The 18,778-nt window shown below is 48.1% G+C and overlaps 1 non-coding gene across 1 annotated transcript; it reads left to right on the forward strand.

The window, feature by feature from the left end:
* The first annotated feature begins 1,390 nt into the window (after window positions 1-1,390).
* Window positions 1,391-1,495, forward strand: LOC138984274 (U6 spliceosomal RNA). The gene has a single exon (XR_011461535.1). It is a non-coding gene; the product is annotated as a U6 spliceosomal RNA (small nuclear RNA).
* Window positions 1,496-18,778: the final 17,283 nt, after the last annotated feature.

Consider the following 18,778-nt stretch of genomic DNA (forward strand, 5'->3'; position numbering starts at 1 on the left):
GAGCACAGTGACTAAGGCTGGTTATGACCTTTCCCAGAACCTTCCACAGCTCTTGCCATCTCCCTTACTCTGACTTCCTGCTTCTGAGCTAGGTGCTTATCTATGACAAAACCTTTTGACAAATGCCACAGCCCATCAGGGTCATTACTTCACAAAAGGTTCTTTTGAGTGTCTAAATTAGGGATTTTCCTTCAGTGTTGACCATTGAGTTTTTACAAATGATCGTCATAGATATGGACGTCACTTCCCCTTTCAGAAACTATGCTTAGCACATTAGGGAAAGCTCCAGCTGCTGACTTTTGCGCTTGGGAAACATAAATATCCTCTCTTCCTTCCCTTTCTCCTCTCCTCCCTCCTCCTGTCCTTCCTTTGGTGAATCTTGACAGCCTCCCAGGGTGCAGAGCTGACTTCTGCTCAAGTGATAACAGGCGAAATGATTCTCAAATCAGGCACTCTATGTATGGAGCCCAGGCAAGGTAGCCTGAAATCCACAACCACAACAGAAATCACCTCCCAGTTCTTACCTGATCAGTTCTGTCAGGTGTCACCTGTCGGTCTGCAGTGATGGGGACTTTAGTGCCCTATTATGGGACATAGATGGGTCACAGCCTTTTAGCTTTAAAAGACCTGGTCCTTAAACCTGGTTCTCCTGATGGGGTGGTTCTTTACATGGCGGTCCCACCCAGCACACAATTTTGGGGCTCTTAGTTTTAGTGAAAGTAGAGTTGATTTTTAACATTATATTAGTTTCAGGTGTACAGCACTGTGATTTAGTATTTTTACAGATTAAATTCCATTAAAAGTTATTACTAGATAATGGGTATAATTCCCCATGCTATACAAAATATAGCTTATCTGTTTTATACATGGCAGTTTGTATCACTTAATCCCATTGGGATTTCTTAAGTCTTTATATTCTTTCTAATGCTTTCTAAAATTCAACTCAGCCTAAATGCTAGGTGATCTTATAGTTTGTTTCATCCAGTCGTATGAAACAGAAGACAATTGGCCGTTTTTAGTTTATCAAAATAGCAATGTCACATGGTTCATTTTAATATTTTCAGAAATTATATAAGGGATATAGAAACATGATAAGAAAATTGGAAAACATAAAGGAAATACACAAATACTATCCCTGGTAATATTTTGTTGCATAATCTTCCAATTGCTTCCATATGGTTCATGCACATATAAGTACTCCTACACACAGAGATTTAGTAGAAATAGAAATAGAATCTATATGAAACATCTTAATCTAATTAACAATGTATTATGAGCAACTTCCCATGTCAATAAAGCACTTCTTTATTATTTTTAGTTGTTGATGTTCAGTTGCTCAGTCATGTCTGACTCTCTGCGACCCCATGGACTGCAGCACACCAGGCTTCCCTGGCTTCAGCAGCACATATACTAAAATTGGAACAATGCCGAGAAGATTAGCATGGCCCCTGCACAAGGATGACGTGCAAATTATTTTTAGTAGCTTTATCATTTTCCATTGCGTGGTTGGACCATAATTAAACATAGCCAGTAATGCCAAGGATGAAGGGTAGGGCTGGGGATAGGAGAAGGTTGGAGTAGGAGGTCCAAGGCGGTATGAAATTACTGACACCAAGGCTGGAAAGACTTAAAAAAATATTTATTTATTTAATGTGTGGTTGTGCTGGGTCTTCATTGCTGAGCATGGACTTTCTCTAGTTGCAGCAAGCAGGGGTACTCTGTCATCGCAGTGGCTTCTCTTGTTGCAGAGCGCAGCGTCTAGGGCATGTGGGCTTCAGTTGGAAAAACTTTTGAGATGCTTTATATTGTGAGAGGTCCTGGAGGGATTTGGGTGGATGAGAAAGAGCCTCTGGCTCTGGAAAGGGAACCAGATTGGAAGGCTTATAAGAGGTTGGAAGTCATAGTCATTTGCTCATTCACTCAATAATTATTTATTTAGCTTCTGAATTGTGCCAGACATTCTGATGGTGATACCACAGTGAACAAGATAGACTCTTGAATTGCCTGACTTTCAAGGAGTTAGTGAGGAGCCCCATGCTGCAACTATCGAGTAGCCACCCACACGTGGCAACTGGACAGGAGCCACCCTGCACATCACTGGTAGAGAGGAGTTGCCCCAACACAACTTGAGAGGAACCCCAAGTCCTCCGCCGAAACTCGAGAGGAACCTTGAGTCTCTGGCTGCAACTCGTTGTATTGTAGGCTGGGGGAGCGGGAAGATCACAAATAAATAAAACCGTCGCACATTGAGAAAAGTACTAGGAAGGAAAATGAATAAGGCAATGTGGTGAAACACACAGAGGTGCCAGAAGTGGGAGTGTGAATCTTGGACAAGGTGAGCGGGTCCAGCATCTCTGAGAAGGAGATATTTGAGCTGTGATGAGAATGAATAAGGTGAGGAAAGTTCTAGGCAGAAGAACCAGCAAGTGCAAAGGCCAGGTGGAGTCGGTAAACATAATAGATGACTGGGAACATTTCATTCATTCACATGTTCACTTAGCTTGGATTGAGTTCCTCCTCTATTGTAGATAAGAATGTGGAAATCAGTTACTACTCCTCCCTCAAGGGAGAGAGTCATCTTTTAACTTCATTTATTTACTCATTCATTCACTGATTCAAACACTTTCTGAGGACCTATCATGGGCTAGACCTTAGACAATAAAAAGAAAACAAAGGTGAATAAGAATTAGTTCTTCTCTGGAATTAGGTTTGTGTGTGTGTGTGTGTGTGTGGGCAAAAACAAGGATGGGAAGAAGGTTCAACCAAAGAGAAGAGGTAGCCAGCCCAGGGTCCCACAGCTGGCAAACGTCAGAGATGGGACTAGAAGGAGAAGGAGACGTCCTGATTTCTAACCAGAGTTTTGTACGCTGTGTTTTCCTGTGACCCTCTCCTTTTCTACATAAGTCCTTTGTCAACTCAAAGTTTATGCATGCAGCTTCCCCCCATCCACACCTGGAAAAAGCATTACATTTATATCATTGCCGGCCTTAGGATTAAGTCTATAAATGGTTCTGCTCACAGTTCTCTCATGTTCACTGGATGTCATAAAAATGTCTCAGCACAAACGGAACCATTGCCTTTAACAGCTGGATGTTAATGACTGTACTTGCCAGCAGAGCTGTGTCTTAATACCCTCCAAATAACAAACTGGAAGTCCTTGTTGGATTGGTTGCATATGTGATGGGGCCAGTGGTCGGTGAGCATGGGGTACCATCCACACTTGGGGTGATCGTGGACAGCCAGCATGAAGTGCAATTGGCCAATGGAAGGTTCAGGAATGTGAATAACAAGAACTTCAGGACATATATCCTCACCTGCTATCATCTGACTATGGAAAGACCCTTGATCTGGAATACCTTGACCTGAATTTAAATCTTACTTCTGCCTCTTGAAGCCTGGGTGACTTTGGGCATTTTGCTTAACCTCCTGGAACTGCTGTTTCATCATTTGTAAAATAAAGTGAAAGTAAAAGTCGCTCAGTCGTGTCTGACTCTTTGTGACCCCTTGGACTACACAGTCCATGGAATCCTCTAGACCAGAGTACTGGAGTGGGTAGCTGTTCCCCTCTCCAGGGGATCTTCCTAACCCAGGGATTGAACCCAGGTCTCCTGTATTGCAGGTGGATTCTTTACCAGTTGAGCCACAAGGAAAGCCCAAGAATACTGGAGTGGGTAGCCTATCCCTTTTCCAGTGCATCTTCCTGACCCAGGAATTGAACCAGGGTCTACTGCATTACAGGCAGATTCTTTACCAACTGAGCTATCAGGGGAGCCCATTTGTAAAATAGGCATGTGACAAATAGGTGAAAAGCTCCAATACTTTGGCCACCTGATGCAAATAGCCAACTCATTGGAAAAGACCCTGGTGGTGGGAAAGATTGACGGCCAAAGGGTAAGAGGGTGGCAGCGGATGAGATGGTTGGATAGCATCACCAATCCATTGGATATGAACTTGGGCAAACTCTGGGAGATGGTGAAGGACAGGGAAGCCTGGCGTGCTGCAATTCATGGGGTTGAGAAGAGTCAGACATGACTTGGAGACTGAACAATAAAACACTGCTAATAACCCACCACATAGCTATTTACCCATTTTCTTTGCTATCAGAGAATTCATCCATGTGGGAATGTGCTTACCATGTGGATACAACATATTTGATCTAAGCTAGTGATTGGCTGGGGAGAGGGCATGTGACCAAGTCTGACCAAACGGAAATCTGATTGGAGGTTTATGCAAAACATTTTCCTTCCCTTTCTTTCCTGCCTTGAATTCCTTTGTGCAAAGGTGTGCTGATTGTAGCCGAAGTAATCATTTTACAACCATGATATGATGAGCCTATAAATAAAAGCCCAGGCACTGGGGATAATCAGGGGAAGGATAGAAAGTTCCTTGATGATGACACTGAACTATTGCATTTGGGACTCATTGTTACAGAAGGTAATTAAGTCAATGTTAGTCTTCAGGTTCTCTGTTACTCGAACCTGAAGCATCCTTAACTGACACAAGAGATAATGAGAGCTATTTTCCAGAGTTCCTACAGGAATTAAATGACATATTGTATGTACTGCTCTTGGCATATTGTCATCATTCTCTTCCCAGATCCTCATTATATACAGTGTGATCTCTTACACAAGCCTTGAGAAAGCCACCTTGGAAGAGAGTGACCTGTTGGCAGTGTCGTATGTGGACAATTGATGGCCTCTAGAAACACTCAGAGGGGGAAAATACAGTAAAATATAATTCAGAATAACTGTCAATGTGCGTCACCTTTAGACCTGTCAGAACCCACCTCTTTAACGGCACATTTACCAAACAGATGTGTAATTCAGAGGGGTTCTTTTAATAGAGGCTTCTGCAGGTGTGGGGCACACTCAAGTAGGTGTCATCATTCATTCCAACGTCCAGTGCATCCAAGGGGGTTTGGTGGGTTACTAAGTCATGTCTGACTCTTTTGTGACCCCACCAGGCTCCTCTGTCCATAAAATTTTCCAGGCAATAATACTGGAGTGCGTTGCCATTTCCTACTTCAGGGGATCTTCCTGACCCAGGGATCGAACCCTCATCTCTTATGCCTCTTGCATTGGCAGGTGGATTCTTTACCACTGGGATTCCCAGGTGTTGCTAGTGGTAAAGAACCTGCCTGCCAATGCAGGAGCGGGTAAGAGACACGGTTTTGATCCCTGGGTGGGGAAGATCCCCTGGAGGAGGGCATGGAAACCCACTCCAGAATTCTTCCTTGGAGAATCCCATGGACAGAGAAACCTGGAAGGCTACAGTCCATAGGGTCTCAAAGAGTCAGACGTGACCGGAGTGACTTAGCATGCACGCACACACCTGGGAAGCCCCCAAGGGGGTTAGTCTGAGTCAGTTAATATGATGTCACCCACCTAGGTTCAGGAGTGGCCATGAAGAGCAATTCTGGCTTATTAGATGAGAGAGGAAGCTGCGGGAGGCTCTCCAGAAGAGTTTCCTCTCTTTTAAGAGAAAGCCACAGAAAGTGAGGGTCTCCTACTTTCCCCTGATGCTGCGGTGTGGGGTTGAGACATCTGGAACCACTGTGGCTGTTACTACCCAGCTGAGGATGAAACCAACACGAAGACCCAGAGGATGACTGGAAGGAGTCCACTCTGATGACAGCCCTGAACTGCTAAGCTAGCCAGTTCTGGAAACTGCCCTGCACCTGGACTTTTCATGAGCTAAACATGAGCTAAATATTTACTTATGGTTTATGAGTTGAGGTTTTGGGGTTTTGTTGCTGAAAGCATCTTGCCTGATACTCTGAGTTTAAGAGATTTTAGTTTACACAAAGAAAACCCAGATGTACGCCCAATTTTACAGAAGCAAGCTCTTGCAGGAAGTGAGGAAGGTTGTGCTACATTGATTGTTATGGATTGGCCAAGAGGCATCCCTGTGCCCCTGCTAGCAAGAGAGTTCAGCTCTGCTGACGCTGCAGACTGGTAAGGGAATTGAGGTATTAGTCAGGGCTCTCCAGAAAAACAAGAGGTAGAGAAAGAGAGAGATGCATTTTATGGAACTAGCTCACACGATTGTAGAAATTGGCAAGTTGAAAATTTGCAGAGTGGTCTGGCAAACTGCACACCAAGGGACAAGCTGACATTATAGTTTGAAAGGCTATCAGTTAGGCTATCAGTTATCAGTTAGGCTTAAGTCCCAGAAGACAGCCAGTGTTTCAGTTCAGATATGAAAGCCATTTGCTGTAGAATTCCTTGTTGCTCAGAGGAAGTCAGTCTTTTGGTTTTATTCAGGTCTTCAATGGATTGAATAAGGCCCACCCACATTGCGGAGGTCAATCTGCTTTGCTCGGAGTTCACTGACTTAAACCGTTAAATTCATTCAAAGACATCCCATGGGACTTCCCTGGTGGTTCAGTGATTAAGAATCCACCTTCCAATGCAGGTGATGTGGGTTCAATCCCTGGTGGGGAGCTAGGATTCCTCATGCCACATGGCAACTAAGCCTGTGCAGCACAACTAGAGAGGCCGGCTGCCACAGCTGGAGAAGCCTGGGCACCGTGACCAAGAGCTCACACGCCACAGCTGAGATCTGTTGGAGCCAAGTACACAAAGAAATGTTTAAAAAGACAAACACAAAACATCCTCATAAGTGTATCCAGAGAAATGTTTGACTACCTATCTTGGTACTGGGACCAAACCAAGTTGACACATGAAATTAACCATCGCATCTACTATAATAACAAGAGTGAACTTGATAGGCACCCAGCAGACAGATGCTCAGAAATGCACTTGGTCTCATGGCTGAGTAGCTCTCCCTTGACCAACAGTCCATAACAGCTGCCCCGACTCCAGCCTCCCCCTGCTTCCAGTCTTTGGTTTGATTACACCCCTGTTTAAAATTTCAGTGTCTTCCATCTACAGACAGAGTGGAGATCAGGCCTCTGAACCTGAGATTTGTGGCCCTTTGTGAGTAAGTCAGTGTGCCGTCCTGGTTCTTTCCACATGCAGGTCTGGCTGCCCTTCTTCTAAAATGCCTCCCTATTTCCCTGCCTCATTCTGCCCCCTCTGTTCATATTGTCTCCTCCCTTGGGAGCAGCGGATCTCAATGCTGAGTGCAATGAAATTCCCAGGGAGCTTAAAAAACTACAGATTTCTCAGGCCACACCCCAGTCAATGGAATCAGACTCTCTTGGAGTGAGGCGCTGAGTCTGTATTTTAAAAGTGCCCTGGGGTGACCCCAGTGAGCTCTGTGCTATAGTGTCCTCTTCCCTTACTGGGGAGATGCTGTCATTACTGATGGACCCCTCAGAAGCCCTTCCTTTAGACTGTCTTCCCCGAGAGCCCCTCAAAGCCACCTCTAGCCCTCTGTGACTCCCTGAACTGCCCTTAGAGGCCTCGATTCAGCCTATATTGTGTTGGACTCCCCTGTGTCTTGTGTCCTCAGAGGCTGTAAAGCCCAGTGTCCACCCTGATTCCCCTATGTGACTTGCTGCATGCCAGACTTGGTCACACTCCCTGCCACTGTGCACTCTGTGCCCTGCTTGGGGTGCTTAGACCCCTCCTGTCCACCTGGCAAACTCCTCTTCAACCTGCAAAGCCTTGCCCAGACATCATTTCCCTGAGGACCCCTTTCTTGACCACGTCAGCAGAGCAAATCACAGCCTCCTCTGTCCTCCTTTGCATCCATGCTTCTTCTCCCCTCTCCCATGGGCGTGCACCTACAATAGTCCTTAGGATACCCTGCGGGTGCTGTGTGAACCCACTAACGGTGGTTAAGTGGATTTGTACTAGCAGGGGGAGCCCGCCAAGACCACTCCACCCACGTGTAACCACTCCACTCCATCTCTACCCACAGTTAGCAAACCGGGTCTGCTGGATTGCTCTTGAAAGAAACATTTAAGGAAGGAAGGAGAGAAAGGGAAGGGGAAAAAGGAGAAATAAGGAAGAAAATGAAAAAAAAAATCAAGAATCTCTGTTCACAGAGAAATGGTTTATTAGGGTAGGTGTTTTGAGAAGAGTGGCCAAGAGAGACGAAGATTCTGCTAATGGTTCCCTTTTCCCCACTAAGCACCCAACCCAAACCCCCAAAGAAAATAAATGCTCAGGGATAAACACATCTCCTAGGGAAGTTTCTTTTCCTCTTCCCAGGAACATTGTGGGAAGAATTCTAGAGAAGGAAAAATGGGTCCCAAATGGCTGAGTCATTTGACATATGCCAAGCAAATGGTCAGGGTCTGCTGGGGAGGGAGCCCACAGGTCCCAGCTTATCTCGGCAAGGACCATGGTCTCCACCAAGAAACTTGCATACTCTCCCACCCCCCAGACCTGCTCAGTTGGCAAGGCTTCCTAGGACGCCCCACAGAGCTTTGCTCCAAAGCCACAGAGCCCAGCTACAGATGAACCGGATCCTGAGCGGGGCCAGGGCCGCGCCCCAGACTGGGAACGGAGCTGCGTTCCAGCCGCTGTCCTGCTCCAGCCTCTGTCCTGCTTGGCTGACTCGGTTCCGCCTTCGCCCCCAAGTCTGGCCAGGCCCTGGGTGGGGCTGGAGCTGGGAATGTCCCGAGGAGAGAGTCACCGGCACGGGCCACTCTTAAAGTAGGGATGGCCATCTCCATTTCACAGATAAGGAAACCGAGGTTTATCAGCACAAGAGGCTCCCCAAAGATCACACAGGCAGGAAGAGATGGGGCTGCATGGGTGTCCTGACCCATTGGCTCCTAAGCGCTGCCTTTTCCCTCTCTGCCACTGTAATGCCTACGGTGACGGCAGGTCATATTCTTCTTTTGTTCCTGAGTGATACTGCTGAATCATTTCTGAGAAAAAAAGCAAAAAGAAATGAACTCTGCTCTAATCAAAGTGGGCTCAAATGTAGCCACCGAGAGGACAGAGAGTTGCCGGGTGTTGACTGAGCCTAGATTCCTGCCAGGCACTTGGGACAGACCAGATGCCCGCCTTCATCCATCCCACGGTCTAGGTCTGGCTTCTGTCTGACCCCAAATCAAGCTGACGCTTGCCTCTGGTAGTGTGATATCCAGGACTCTGGAGTCCCATGCACTTGACCTAATGTCATGAACTGCTGGTCTTAAGCAGGGCCACACCAGGAAGGGCAGGGCAGGAAAAAAAAAGAGGAAGAACAGATAGTTAACCAGCCAGAACATGCAGGGACGTGGTGACCAGGAGCTTTCGTAAAAGAAGGGGGCTGAGGGGAGGAGGGATGTATATTTAGAAACAAAGAGTCTGACCAACTTAGTGGAGAGAAAAGAGAAAAACGTCCCAAGCCCTGCAGTAACCTGTTTGCCGGAGCTGCCTAATTTAGCAGAAAATCACACACACTGGTCCTGGCATGGGCTGGTGGAAGGTATTTCCTCCCCAGCTTGGGTCAAGTTTCATTCATAGGTACTGTCTAAAATTAGACCCTCCGCTTTCATTCTGGTCCAAACTCCCTGCCTAGCGTAATATTTGGGAGAAACAGGCACACCATTAAAAGTGAGCCTTCCTCCCAGCGGCCCCTGGCCTGGGAAGGGCTGGGCCCTGTCCTCGGCTGGCGGCTGCTGCGGCTCATAAACCCGGGTCTAAATTCAAAGCATCCGCTCTGACTGGTGACCTCTGCTTCCCAGGCAAACCCATGCCTCCTCCTCCAGCTCACACCCGAGAGCTGGTCAGGTCACTGGGAGGGACCCATTTCAGACCCGGAACCTTCTGTCTGAGGGTGATACCCCAGAGAGGAAAGGCAGCCTGGGAAGAGGAGTGTCACCCCAGCCCTGTGATGGGACTTCTTGCTGGGATGTGTCCTACTGTTTCTCTCTTCTCTAGACTCAAGGAACCTCCCATTCAGGACTTTCCGTCTTGGACAAAAATAGTTTTGTTATTATTATTCTCCACATTAGTATGGGGCTTCCCAGGTGGCACAGTGGTGGGGAGCCTGCCTGCCAATGCAGAAGATGCAAGAGATGTGATTTCAATCCCTGAGTTAGGAAGATCCCCTGGAGTAGGAATTGGCAACCGGCTCCAATATTCTTGCCTGGGAAATCCCATGGACAGAGGATCCTGGAGGGCTACAGTCCATGGGGTTACAAAGAGTCAGACATGACTGAGCAACCGACACACACGTGTTAATATACCATCAAGGAGAGACTTGGTGGAATCAGCACGACGTTTGGACCAATTCATTCACTTAATAAATGCTTATTGAGCAGCTTGTATTTGGAGCCTCTCGGTTGTGAGGAACCGTAAGGAGAAGGACACTGCGGGCACACTTGGCCGCCGAGAGCTGGATATGTGCCATGGACTAGCTGATTCAGACTGAGCATGGTGATGGGGAGCCCAGGAAGTGCTTTCTCTCTGTCTCTCGCCTCTACTTCTCTCCCAGCAACAATGTCCACTCTTCGCTCACTGCCTACTGGCCTTTCTGCTGCTCGGGCCATGTGGCAGAACATGACTACTGTTGCATACGGTTCCAGCCATGTGCACAGAGACTCCTCTTTCTGGGCTCCAACTCCAAAGTCCCAGGGAAGGCTTCTGGTTGTCCTAGCTTGCACCAGGTGCCCACTCTTCAACAAATCAATGCCATCTAGGGAAGGGCCGTTTACTAGCATGGTGAACTCTGCTGTAGCAATGTGAACAGCAGGAGGACGAGATGTTCCCAGAGGTAAAGGTATAGTTTTAACACTTTGCAACTGTGGCTCTGCTAGTGGCCTGTGGAAACAAAGAAAAGACCTTGACCCAGGCACCACAAGTTAGGGAAGTCTTCCTGGAAGAGGTGAGCTCCATGCTGGGTGAATGAGATTTAGCCAGGATGTGAGAAGGAAGGATGGAGAAGGTTGTTAAGAGATTGGAACAGGCAAAGACTTCAAGGCAAGACCCAGGTCTCCTGGGGTAGAGGCCTGGAACTGCCATTCCCAGCTGCGCTGGACTTGGGCAAGTCGTGTCACTCTCTGAGCCTCAGCTTCTCATCTGTAGATGGGAATCCTAGAAAACTATGAGGATTGAGTGAGACTATGTCTTAAGTAATGCCGGTCATGAGCGTTGCTCAGTGTGTGTCAGTTGACTCTTCTCATTCAAGAGGCCCTCCCTAATCATTCTTCCAAGTGGGCTTGCCTTTGAAAGTGAAAGTGAAAGTCTCTCAGTCGTGTCTGACTCTTTGCGACCCAATGGACTATACAGTCCATGGAGTTCTCCAGGCCAGAATACTGGAGTGGGTAGCCTTTCCCTTCTCTAGGGGATCTTCCCAACCCAGGGATCAAACCCAAGTCTTCTGCATTGAAGGTGGATTCTTTACCAGCTGAGCCACAAGTAAAGTCCAAGAGTATTGGAGCCTATCCTTTCTCCAGCAGATCTTCCCAACCCAGGAATCTAACTGGGGTCTCCTGCATTGCAGGTGGATTCTTTACCAGCTGAGCTATCAGGGAAGCCCTGGGTTTGCCTTTGACTGCTAATATATCATCTTATTTCCCTCACAGAACTTTTCTCAATTTGCAGTTATTTGGTTTGTCTTTCTTATTGAAATTGAAATATACTTGACATTTAACATTGTGTAAATTTAAGGTGTACAACATGTTAATTTGATACATTCCTATATTGCAACAAGATCAACACTGTAGTGTTGGTTAAGACCTGGATCATGCCCCATAATCATTTTTTTAGGGGTTGGAATAATTAAGATCTAGTTTCTTAGCCGTCTATGGGGTCGCACAGAGTCAGACACGACTGAAGCGACTTAGCAGCAGCAGCAGCAGCACCAATCTCTTAGCAAGTTTGATGATTCCAATACAATGTTGCCGTCTATATTCACTCTACCATTCCTGAGCTCTCTAGGACGTATTTAGGACTCTTTGAAAGTTTGTAAACAACGTCTCTCCTCTTGTCTTCTCGTTTACAGTCTGGTTTTGCCCACGGCTGAAAGGGCAAAGGAGTGTGCCTGTTTTGTTCTCTGATGCACCCTCCTGATATGCAGGGTATCTGGTACCCAGTAGACAATCACCAGTATCTGCTGCATCAGGGGATGAGAGGATGCAGACGTGCAGAAGGGAAGTCGTGGCAGTCTCACACCAGAGGGGTGGACTTCTCGGACAGTGTCTGAGGTTTGCTCTCTGACAGACCTCAGAACGAATTGTTCTCAGACAATTTGCTGAGGTTGAGCACTGTCACTTGGCAGCTGCCTGAATCCTGAGCCCCCTGATGAGAACCCCTCCCATAGCCCAGTTCAAAGGCTGTGGTGAGCCGGCCACCACTCAGACCTACAGTACCTGGAAAACTCGGGTGGGACCTCAACCATCCTATCGTCCGAGACTCTTCCAACCAGGTCTATTAAGTTGGAAGGGGGAACGGGCTTGGGCTTAGAGGTCTAGCTCTGTCCCCAGACTTCTGTACTTGTCCTGGGAGAGATGTCTCCTCAGGGCCTGAGCAAAGGCTTCGCCTCACCCTCTTCATCGTCCTCATTCTCAGGGTGATGAGCCCTGACAGAGAAATGGAGAGGGCTAATAAGGGCAGGGCCTGGCCAGGGGCGTGTCTTGGTTTCTGCCCCTGCACAAAGGCTGACCCTACTTCCCATCATTTTCTTCCCCATTCTTGGCCATTCTCCTCCCTCACTGACCTCCTGCAACTTCCTAGAAACCCTCCTCTGTCTCCTTTCTTGTCAGCTGGCTCCCTCCCTGAAGACCTTGAAATGAGGATGTGAATACAAGTGGTTTATTTGGAAAGTGATTCCCGAAAGTGCTGGCAAGGGGAATGGGGCCATGAGACAGGTGGGGGCAGGGGCCCCAGAGTGGGTACGTTAATAGTGAAGGATCTCTCTGGCTCCGGCCCTGTGAGGTGGTGTTGAGCCCACCAGAGGGACGGAAGCCGTTGGCTGAGGGGTCCCGCAGTGAGTGTGAACTCCCAGCCCTCTGGCCTGGCCTGTCTGCAGGGAGCCCTCAGTCTGCCTTGTAGGAGCTTCTGGTTTGCCCTCTTTGGGCCAGTGCTCAGGGGAATGGTCAGTGCTGAGGGCTTGTTGGCAGGGCATCTGCTACTCCACCCACCACCCCAGCCCCCTTGGTGGTCTCTCCTACCACCCCTAGGGCTCCCACTGATTGTCCACGGCCCCCTCGTCCCAAGGACCTCTCATGAATCCCTGGTGATGGCTGTTCGCTGGCCCATCAACCCTGGAATACTTGTCCACCCTACCCCCTGACTCCCCAGGATCCTTTATGTCCCCATTTAACCTTCCAATGACCCCTGTTCCCTTTGCTCCACTCCCCTCCCTCCTGCCTCCTGTCCAGGAGCTTGGGGATGTGAGTGAGATGTGCTCCCTGAAACAGCAGGCGGGTTGGGGAGGGTGGGTCCACTTCCTGAACGTCTCCTCCTGGGATCTTCTGTGTCCGACCCAGTGAGTCATGTCCTCCGCCTCCCCCTAACCTGGCCCTCTCATAGTCGCTCAGAGAGGGGCTGGTCCTCACCCGGGTCCTGCCCGCTTTCTCCTGTTTCCTTGCTCAGAGAAAGAGGTCTGGTGAGACCTCCAGGTGGCCCAGGGGACCTTGAGGTTCAGCCTGGGTAATCCAATGGGCCCTGCAGCTCGCCCCTCCTTAGGCAGGGACACAGGCTCTGGTTTCCTCTGGGGCTCACCAAAGCCTTGAAGCATCAAGTGGGGCCCTGGACTTGGGAGGGAGAACATGGAGCTACAGCCTACTCTGAGGAAAGTTTGTTTTCCCCATTTTACAGGTGAGAAAACAGAGGCTCAGAGAACGTGTATCACTAACCCAAGGCCCCAGAGCTGGCCAGTGTCTGACACCGAAGCCCAGCGTTCTAACTCACAGGATAACCGAGTGTGTGCCCAGGCTTGTGCCATGCCTTACCAGAGGTGCAAAGCGGGGTAAGCCACAGGCACCCGGGGAGCCTGGGGCAGGGCTGGGAACGAGGCTGACCTCCGCCCTCCACCTTCGCTGCCTGCATGGCTGGGCTGGCCCCACCCTGGCCCTCAGCTTTCCACTCCTGCCCTCTGTGATCCACTTGCCACAGAGCAGCCAGGGGAGCTTAAGAAAAATAATTCTGATCATGTCCCTCCCCTGTTTACAACCTTCCAACGGCTTCCCACAGCCCTGAGAGTGAACTCGGAACTTTCCACAAGGGCCTTGCTGGCCTGGCTCCTGCCTCCTCCTCCAGTCTCACCTGGGCCCTCCACCTCACACACTGCTCCCCCCACTCGGGCCCCCTGGCCATCCCCAGACACCCCAGGTCCTCCGTGGCAGCAGGTGTCTCTGCTTGAAGCTCTTCACACCGGTCATCTGGCCAGCCCATCCTGGCCCTGCAGTTGGAAATATCTCCCAGCCCTACAGCTAGCTGTCACACCCCCTGATTCTGTTTTGTTACCACCTGATGTATTTCCTCATACGCTGGATGATTTACTTGGTTGTTGTCTCTCCCCCACTAGAATGTGAGCTCCGTGAGGGCAGGTACGTGTCTGACCGCCTCGCTGCTTTATTCCTAGTGTCCCAGGGGTGTCCGGCACGTAACTGGGGCCTCTAGTCAGCAGGCATCTGCAGAGCTTGCGCGCAAGGCTTGGAGTTTGGTCTTCTACAACCAGGCAGCCCTGGATGAGGTACGCGTGCACACACACACTCTCTCTGTCTCTCTCTCACACACACACACTCTCACAGGGCTTGGGAGTGTACTCAGGCCCCGCCCACTGCTCCCGCTTCCACTACTTTCAGCTGTAGCGATGACTAGGAATTTGGGTTGTGTCATCATTGTCAACGCGCCATATCCGGAGTCTCAGGACCACTCATGTAGCACCCCACCGGCCGGCCTTCTCCGCCCTCCCTGTCCATCTTCCTGTGTGGGGACAGGCATGTCTTCGGCCCCTCAGGCAGATCCTGGCTGGGCTCAGTGGTCGTGAGACCCACTCACCTTCATGAACATCTTTGACAGGCTTTTCCCAAGGGTCCTTCTGGACATCATTGTGAGCCTCTCTGTCTTTCTCAGTGTCTCTACCTGTCTATGTATTTCAGTCTCTCTCTTTCCCATTATTTTGTTATTACAAAAGTGACCCTCAATGCAAGAGTCTGTTTCCCAAGAGAGAAGCAGTTGGACATGACCCAAGTGTCCATGTTTCTCTCCCACCTACTTCCAACTGCTCATTCATAGGCCAAGTGCTGAACCTCTGTGTGTGTTGCTTCCTCTCTTCTCTCTCTCTTCTAATCGACCCCTGCCCTCTCTCCCTCTCACACACACACACACTGTCTACCTGCACCAAACCTTCTTTCTCAGAGACAATTCTTTCTTCTTCAAAGAGGTCAAATTTAAAATGCACTCAGCAGTCATGAAATGACCTCAGTGAGCCCAGTGCAGCGGTTACAGGACGGTAAGTCCACAGTTTCTCTGTTGGGAGATGCAGGCGGGTGGGGACAGGGCAGGGTGGCTAGCACATGACCCACCCCAAGGGCAACCCTCCACATAGCTCTGGCCAAGCATTGCTGTGTGGATGGTGGCCCATTGTCACATCTTTTTGTGCTTTAAAAGATGCCAGAAGGTCATTTTATGTTTTAAAAAATATGAACTCTTTCAAAAATGTTGATAAATCCAATGTATGCATTCTATGGGCACTGATCCATGGACTGCCATGGATCTAAGGCTTCTACATGAAATCTGTAAGAAGTAAGAGGTTTTTATTACCCTGGTGTTGAGATGAACTTTTAAAAAGTTGGTTCTTTACATTCATCCATCTTTGTACACTCATCTGTCATAGACCTGGGGCTGTAAAGGTCAGTTTCTAAGATTGTCTTCTTCAAGAAGACAAAACAAAAAAATCTTATTTTCCTTTGTACGCCCATTGCCTGACTCTCTGCCTGGATCATGGAAGGCATTCAGTGAATGTTGGATGAATGAGGAAATGAGGTCAGAAAAGGAAAGTCAGCTTTACGATGTATCAGAGGAAAAGGTCAATGAATTTATAAAGTTGAGTCATGGCAACGAAAGCACGTTTAATCAGGAAGATGTAGACCCCATTTTTCTGCTAATGTCACACTCCATCATTAAATCACTCCCCTCTACCCTAGACTCTACCCAGTTCCCCATCCAGACACCTGGAATTTATATCTTGGAACACAGAAGACAATTCACATTTCCCTGGAGTAGTGATTATGATTGAATTCTCAAACCTGGGCTTTGACCTTTATTTTTTAACTCAAATTAAGACCAATTTGAGTCCTCAAAGATAGATGTGCAGGAAGCCCAAGATCTTTCTCTGGGGAAACCTCCCTCCACCTGAACTGCCCACGATCTCCAGGGGTTTTTATACGGTCAGAAATAAAAGTCAAGCCATCTTGTAATAAATCTTGCCCTGGCACAACTCTGAGAGCAAGGACCTCCTTAACTTTCACCCTGCCCCTTGCTTGCCTCCCACTAGTCCCCACACTCAAAAGGCAAAAAGGCATTCCCAGGCACCATCCCAGTTTATCTAAGGATGAAATTTCTCTCCTGTGCCTGCGGGGTGTCATAGGTGTCTCCTTGGTCCCTAGAAAGCCTTGGCCCTCTGGGACTCTTTTTCTTGCGCTTGAAAGCCAGGGTGCCAGGGAAAGGGAATAATTAGCCATCAGTTTCTGTGTCTTGTCTAATCCTCTTCAATATCCCCTACCGTGTAGCGGAAGGGGAAAACCCCGAAGTTAGACATGTGTGAGTGGCATGTTCTCCTTCAGGGTTGACTTGCTAATGGGTACAAGGTCTCTTTTGGGGTGATGAAAATATCCAGAAATTAGATAATGGTGATAGTTGCACAGCCTTGTGGGTATACTCAAAACCACTGCATGCTTCTAACCGAGTGCATTTTATGGTATGGGGAGTACATTTCGATTAAAAATATTTTTTAAAAAACTGAGTTAAATTATTTGCCTCTGCCCTCTGCCAGCTGGGCTCTGCCGGCCCAGGGACTTGGAATCTCTAGCTGCTAAGCTGTTCCTCCCTGCATCTGGACCCTGGGCCAGAGGCTCACTGCACAGAGGAGTTGGCCAGGGCTGGCTCAGGGAGCACAGGGAGCCCCTCTAAGCCTGAGGCCACTCATGCTGAAGGGTAGATTTATGGCCTGGAGGCTCCCAGGGTAACAATGAGTGTAGGGTGGGGCCAATAGGCAGACTCCCGCGTGGGTAACCAGGGACTGGAAGTGGAAATGTTTTCTTTCCTAGCTCCAGGAGAGACAAGGGGTGGTGTGGCCTCAACTGAAGAGGGAAACAGTTCCCGTATTCTGAATTTAGCAGCTGAGAAAGATCATCGAAATGATTTGAAGTGACAGAATGGAAGCTACTCTTTTTATAACTGGGGTCCTTCTTGATCTATATTTGATCTTAAGAAATATATTAGTTCAGAATAATTTTCGCTTTAAACTGAAAGCCTTGAATCTCCTGGATCAATTACCACACTGGCCCACTCTCACCCAGGGAAGCTCTTCTCACTTAACCCTTCTTTAGAAAGTAGGAGAACAGTGAGAAGTCTTATTTTACAGCTGGACAGGGACCTTTCTTGTGTTTTCCCATTAGGAGAGGAGAATATGGAAAGATCCCTCATGGAGGAATTATCTAAGTCTTCAAATGATAAGCATGATAAACTATTAAGGCATTTTGAGAATGCCTTCTCCTCAATAATATTTCCTGAAACATTCTGAACAGGCATCCGTGTATGTGTTTGGGCTGCTGCTGCTGCTGCTAAGTTGCTTCAGTCGTGTCCGACTCTGTGCGACCCCATAGACGGCAGCCCACCAGGCTCCCCTGTCCCTGGGATTCTCCAGGCAAGAGCACTGGAGTGGGTTGCCATTTCCTTCTCCAATGCGTGAAAGTGAAGTCATTCAGTCATGTCCAACTCTCAGCGACCCCATGGACTGCAGCCTACCGGCTCCTCCGTCCATGGGATTTTCCAGGCAAGAGTACTGGAGTGGGGTGCCATTGTTTGGGCTATCTCTAGTTAAATGTCTGAAGCCCAACTCAAATGCACTTATAAGGAGTTTACTGGCTCATGTAAACTAAAGCAGTTCAGACTTCAGGCTTCAGATCATGGCTCGATCCAGAGTATCAAGAAAGATCACCAGGCTCCAGTTATTTTTTTTCTCCATTTCTTGGCTCTGCAAAGAGTCTTGTTGCAACTCATTGATCCTGGCTGGATCATATACTCACTCCTGAATCAGTTACCATGTCCAGGCAAATGCAACGTTAAAATTGGCTAGGCCTGCATTATGTGTCCATTTTTGGAGTAACAGTGATATCCCATATTAACCATGTGGATGCGCAGGGGCAATGGAGTAATTCTTTAGAGAAAAATTGTTGTATATTTACTAGGAGAGGGGAGAACAGGTGTGGGGTGACAAGATAAAGAAGATGTAGATTGAAAGTCTGGATTGCTGTCTGGGATACAATCCATACCCTGACATTGTTAGCCATGTGACTTTTCCAAGCTTGGGAGTTTCATTTGGAAACCAAAGGTAAGAGCAGTACCTCTGTCCTGGGGTGGTGAGGATTAATTGAGAATCCAGGTAGAATATTCAGCATAGTGCCCTTTAAATGATATTAGTAACAACTACAACTATCATGCATTAGTTTGCATCTAGGTAGAATCTTGTCATCAACGGAAAGTTTTTTTTTTGTTTGTTTGTGTTTTAATGAGAAACCTAAAATATCGAAGTAGTTTGATTTTTTTCTTTTCCAAATGAAAGACCCAGGAATGAGTATATAGGTAGAAACTACAAAGGAAAAACAGGATTACCTGGAGAATCAGAAGACTGGTTACTTTGGAGGGAGAGGGAGGGCATGTGATAGGGAAGGAACACAAGTTTGCTTGATGCTTTATCTGGC

The sequence above is a fragment of the Bos mutus genome, chromosome 20, assembly GCF_027580195.1.
Source record: "Bos mutus isolate GX-2022 chromosome 20, NWIPB_WYAK_1.1, whole genome shotgun sequence".
Taxonomy (NCBI): domain Eukaryota; kingdom Metazoa; phylum Chordata; class Mammalia; order Artiodactyla; family Bovidae; genus Bos; species Bos mutus.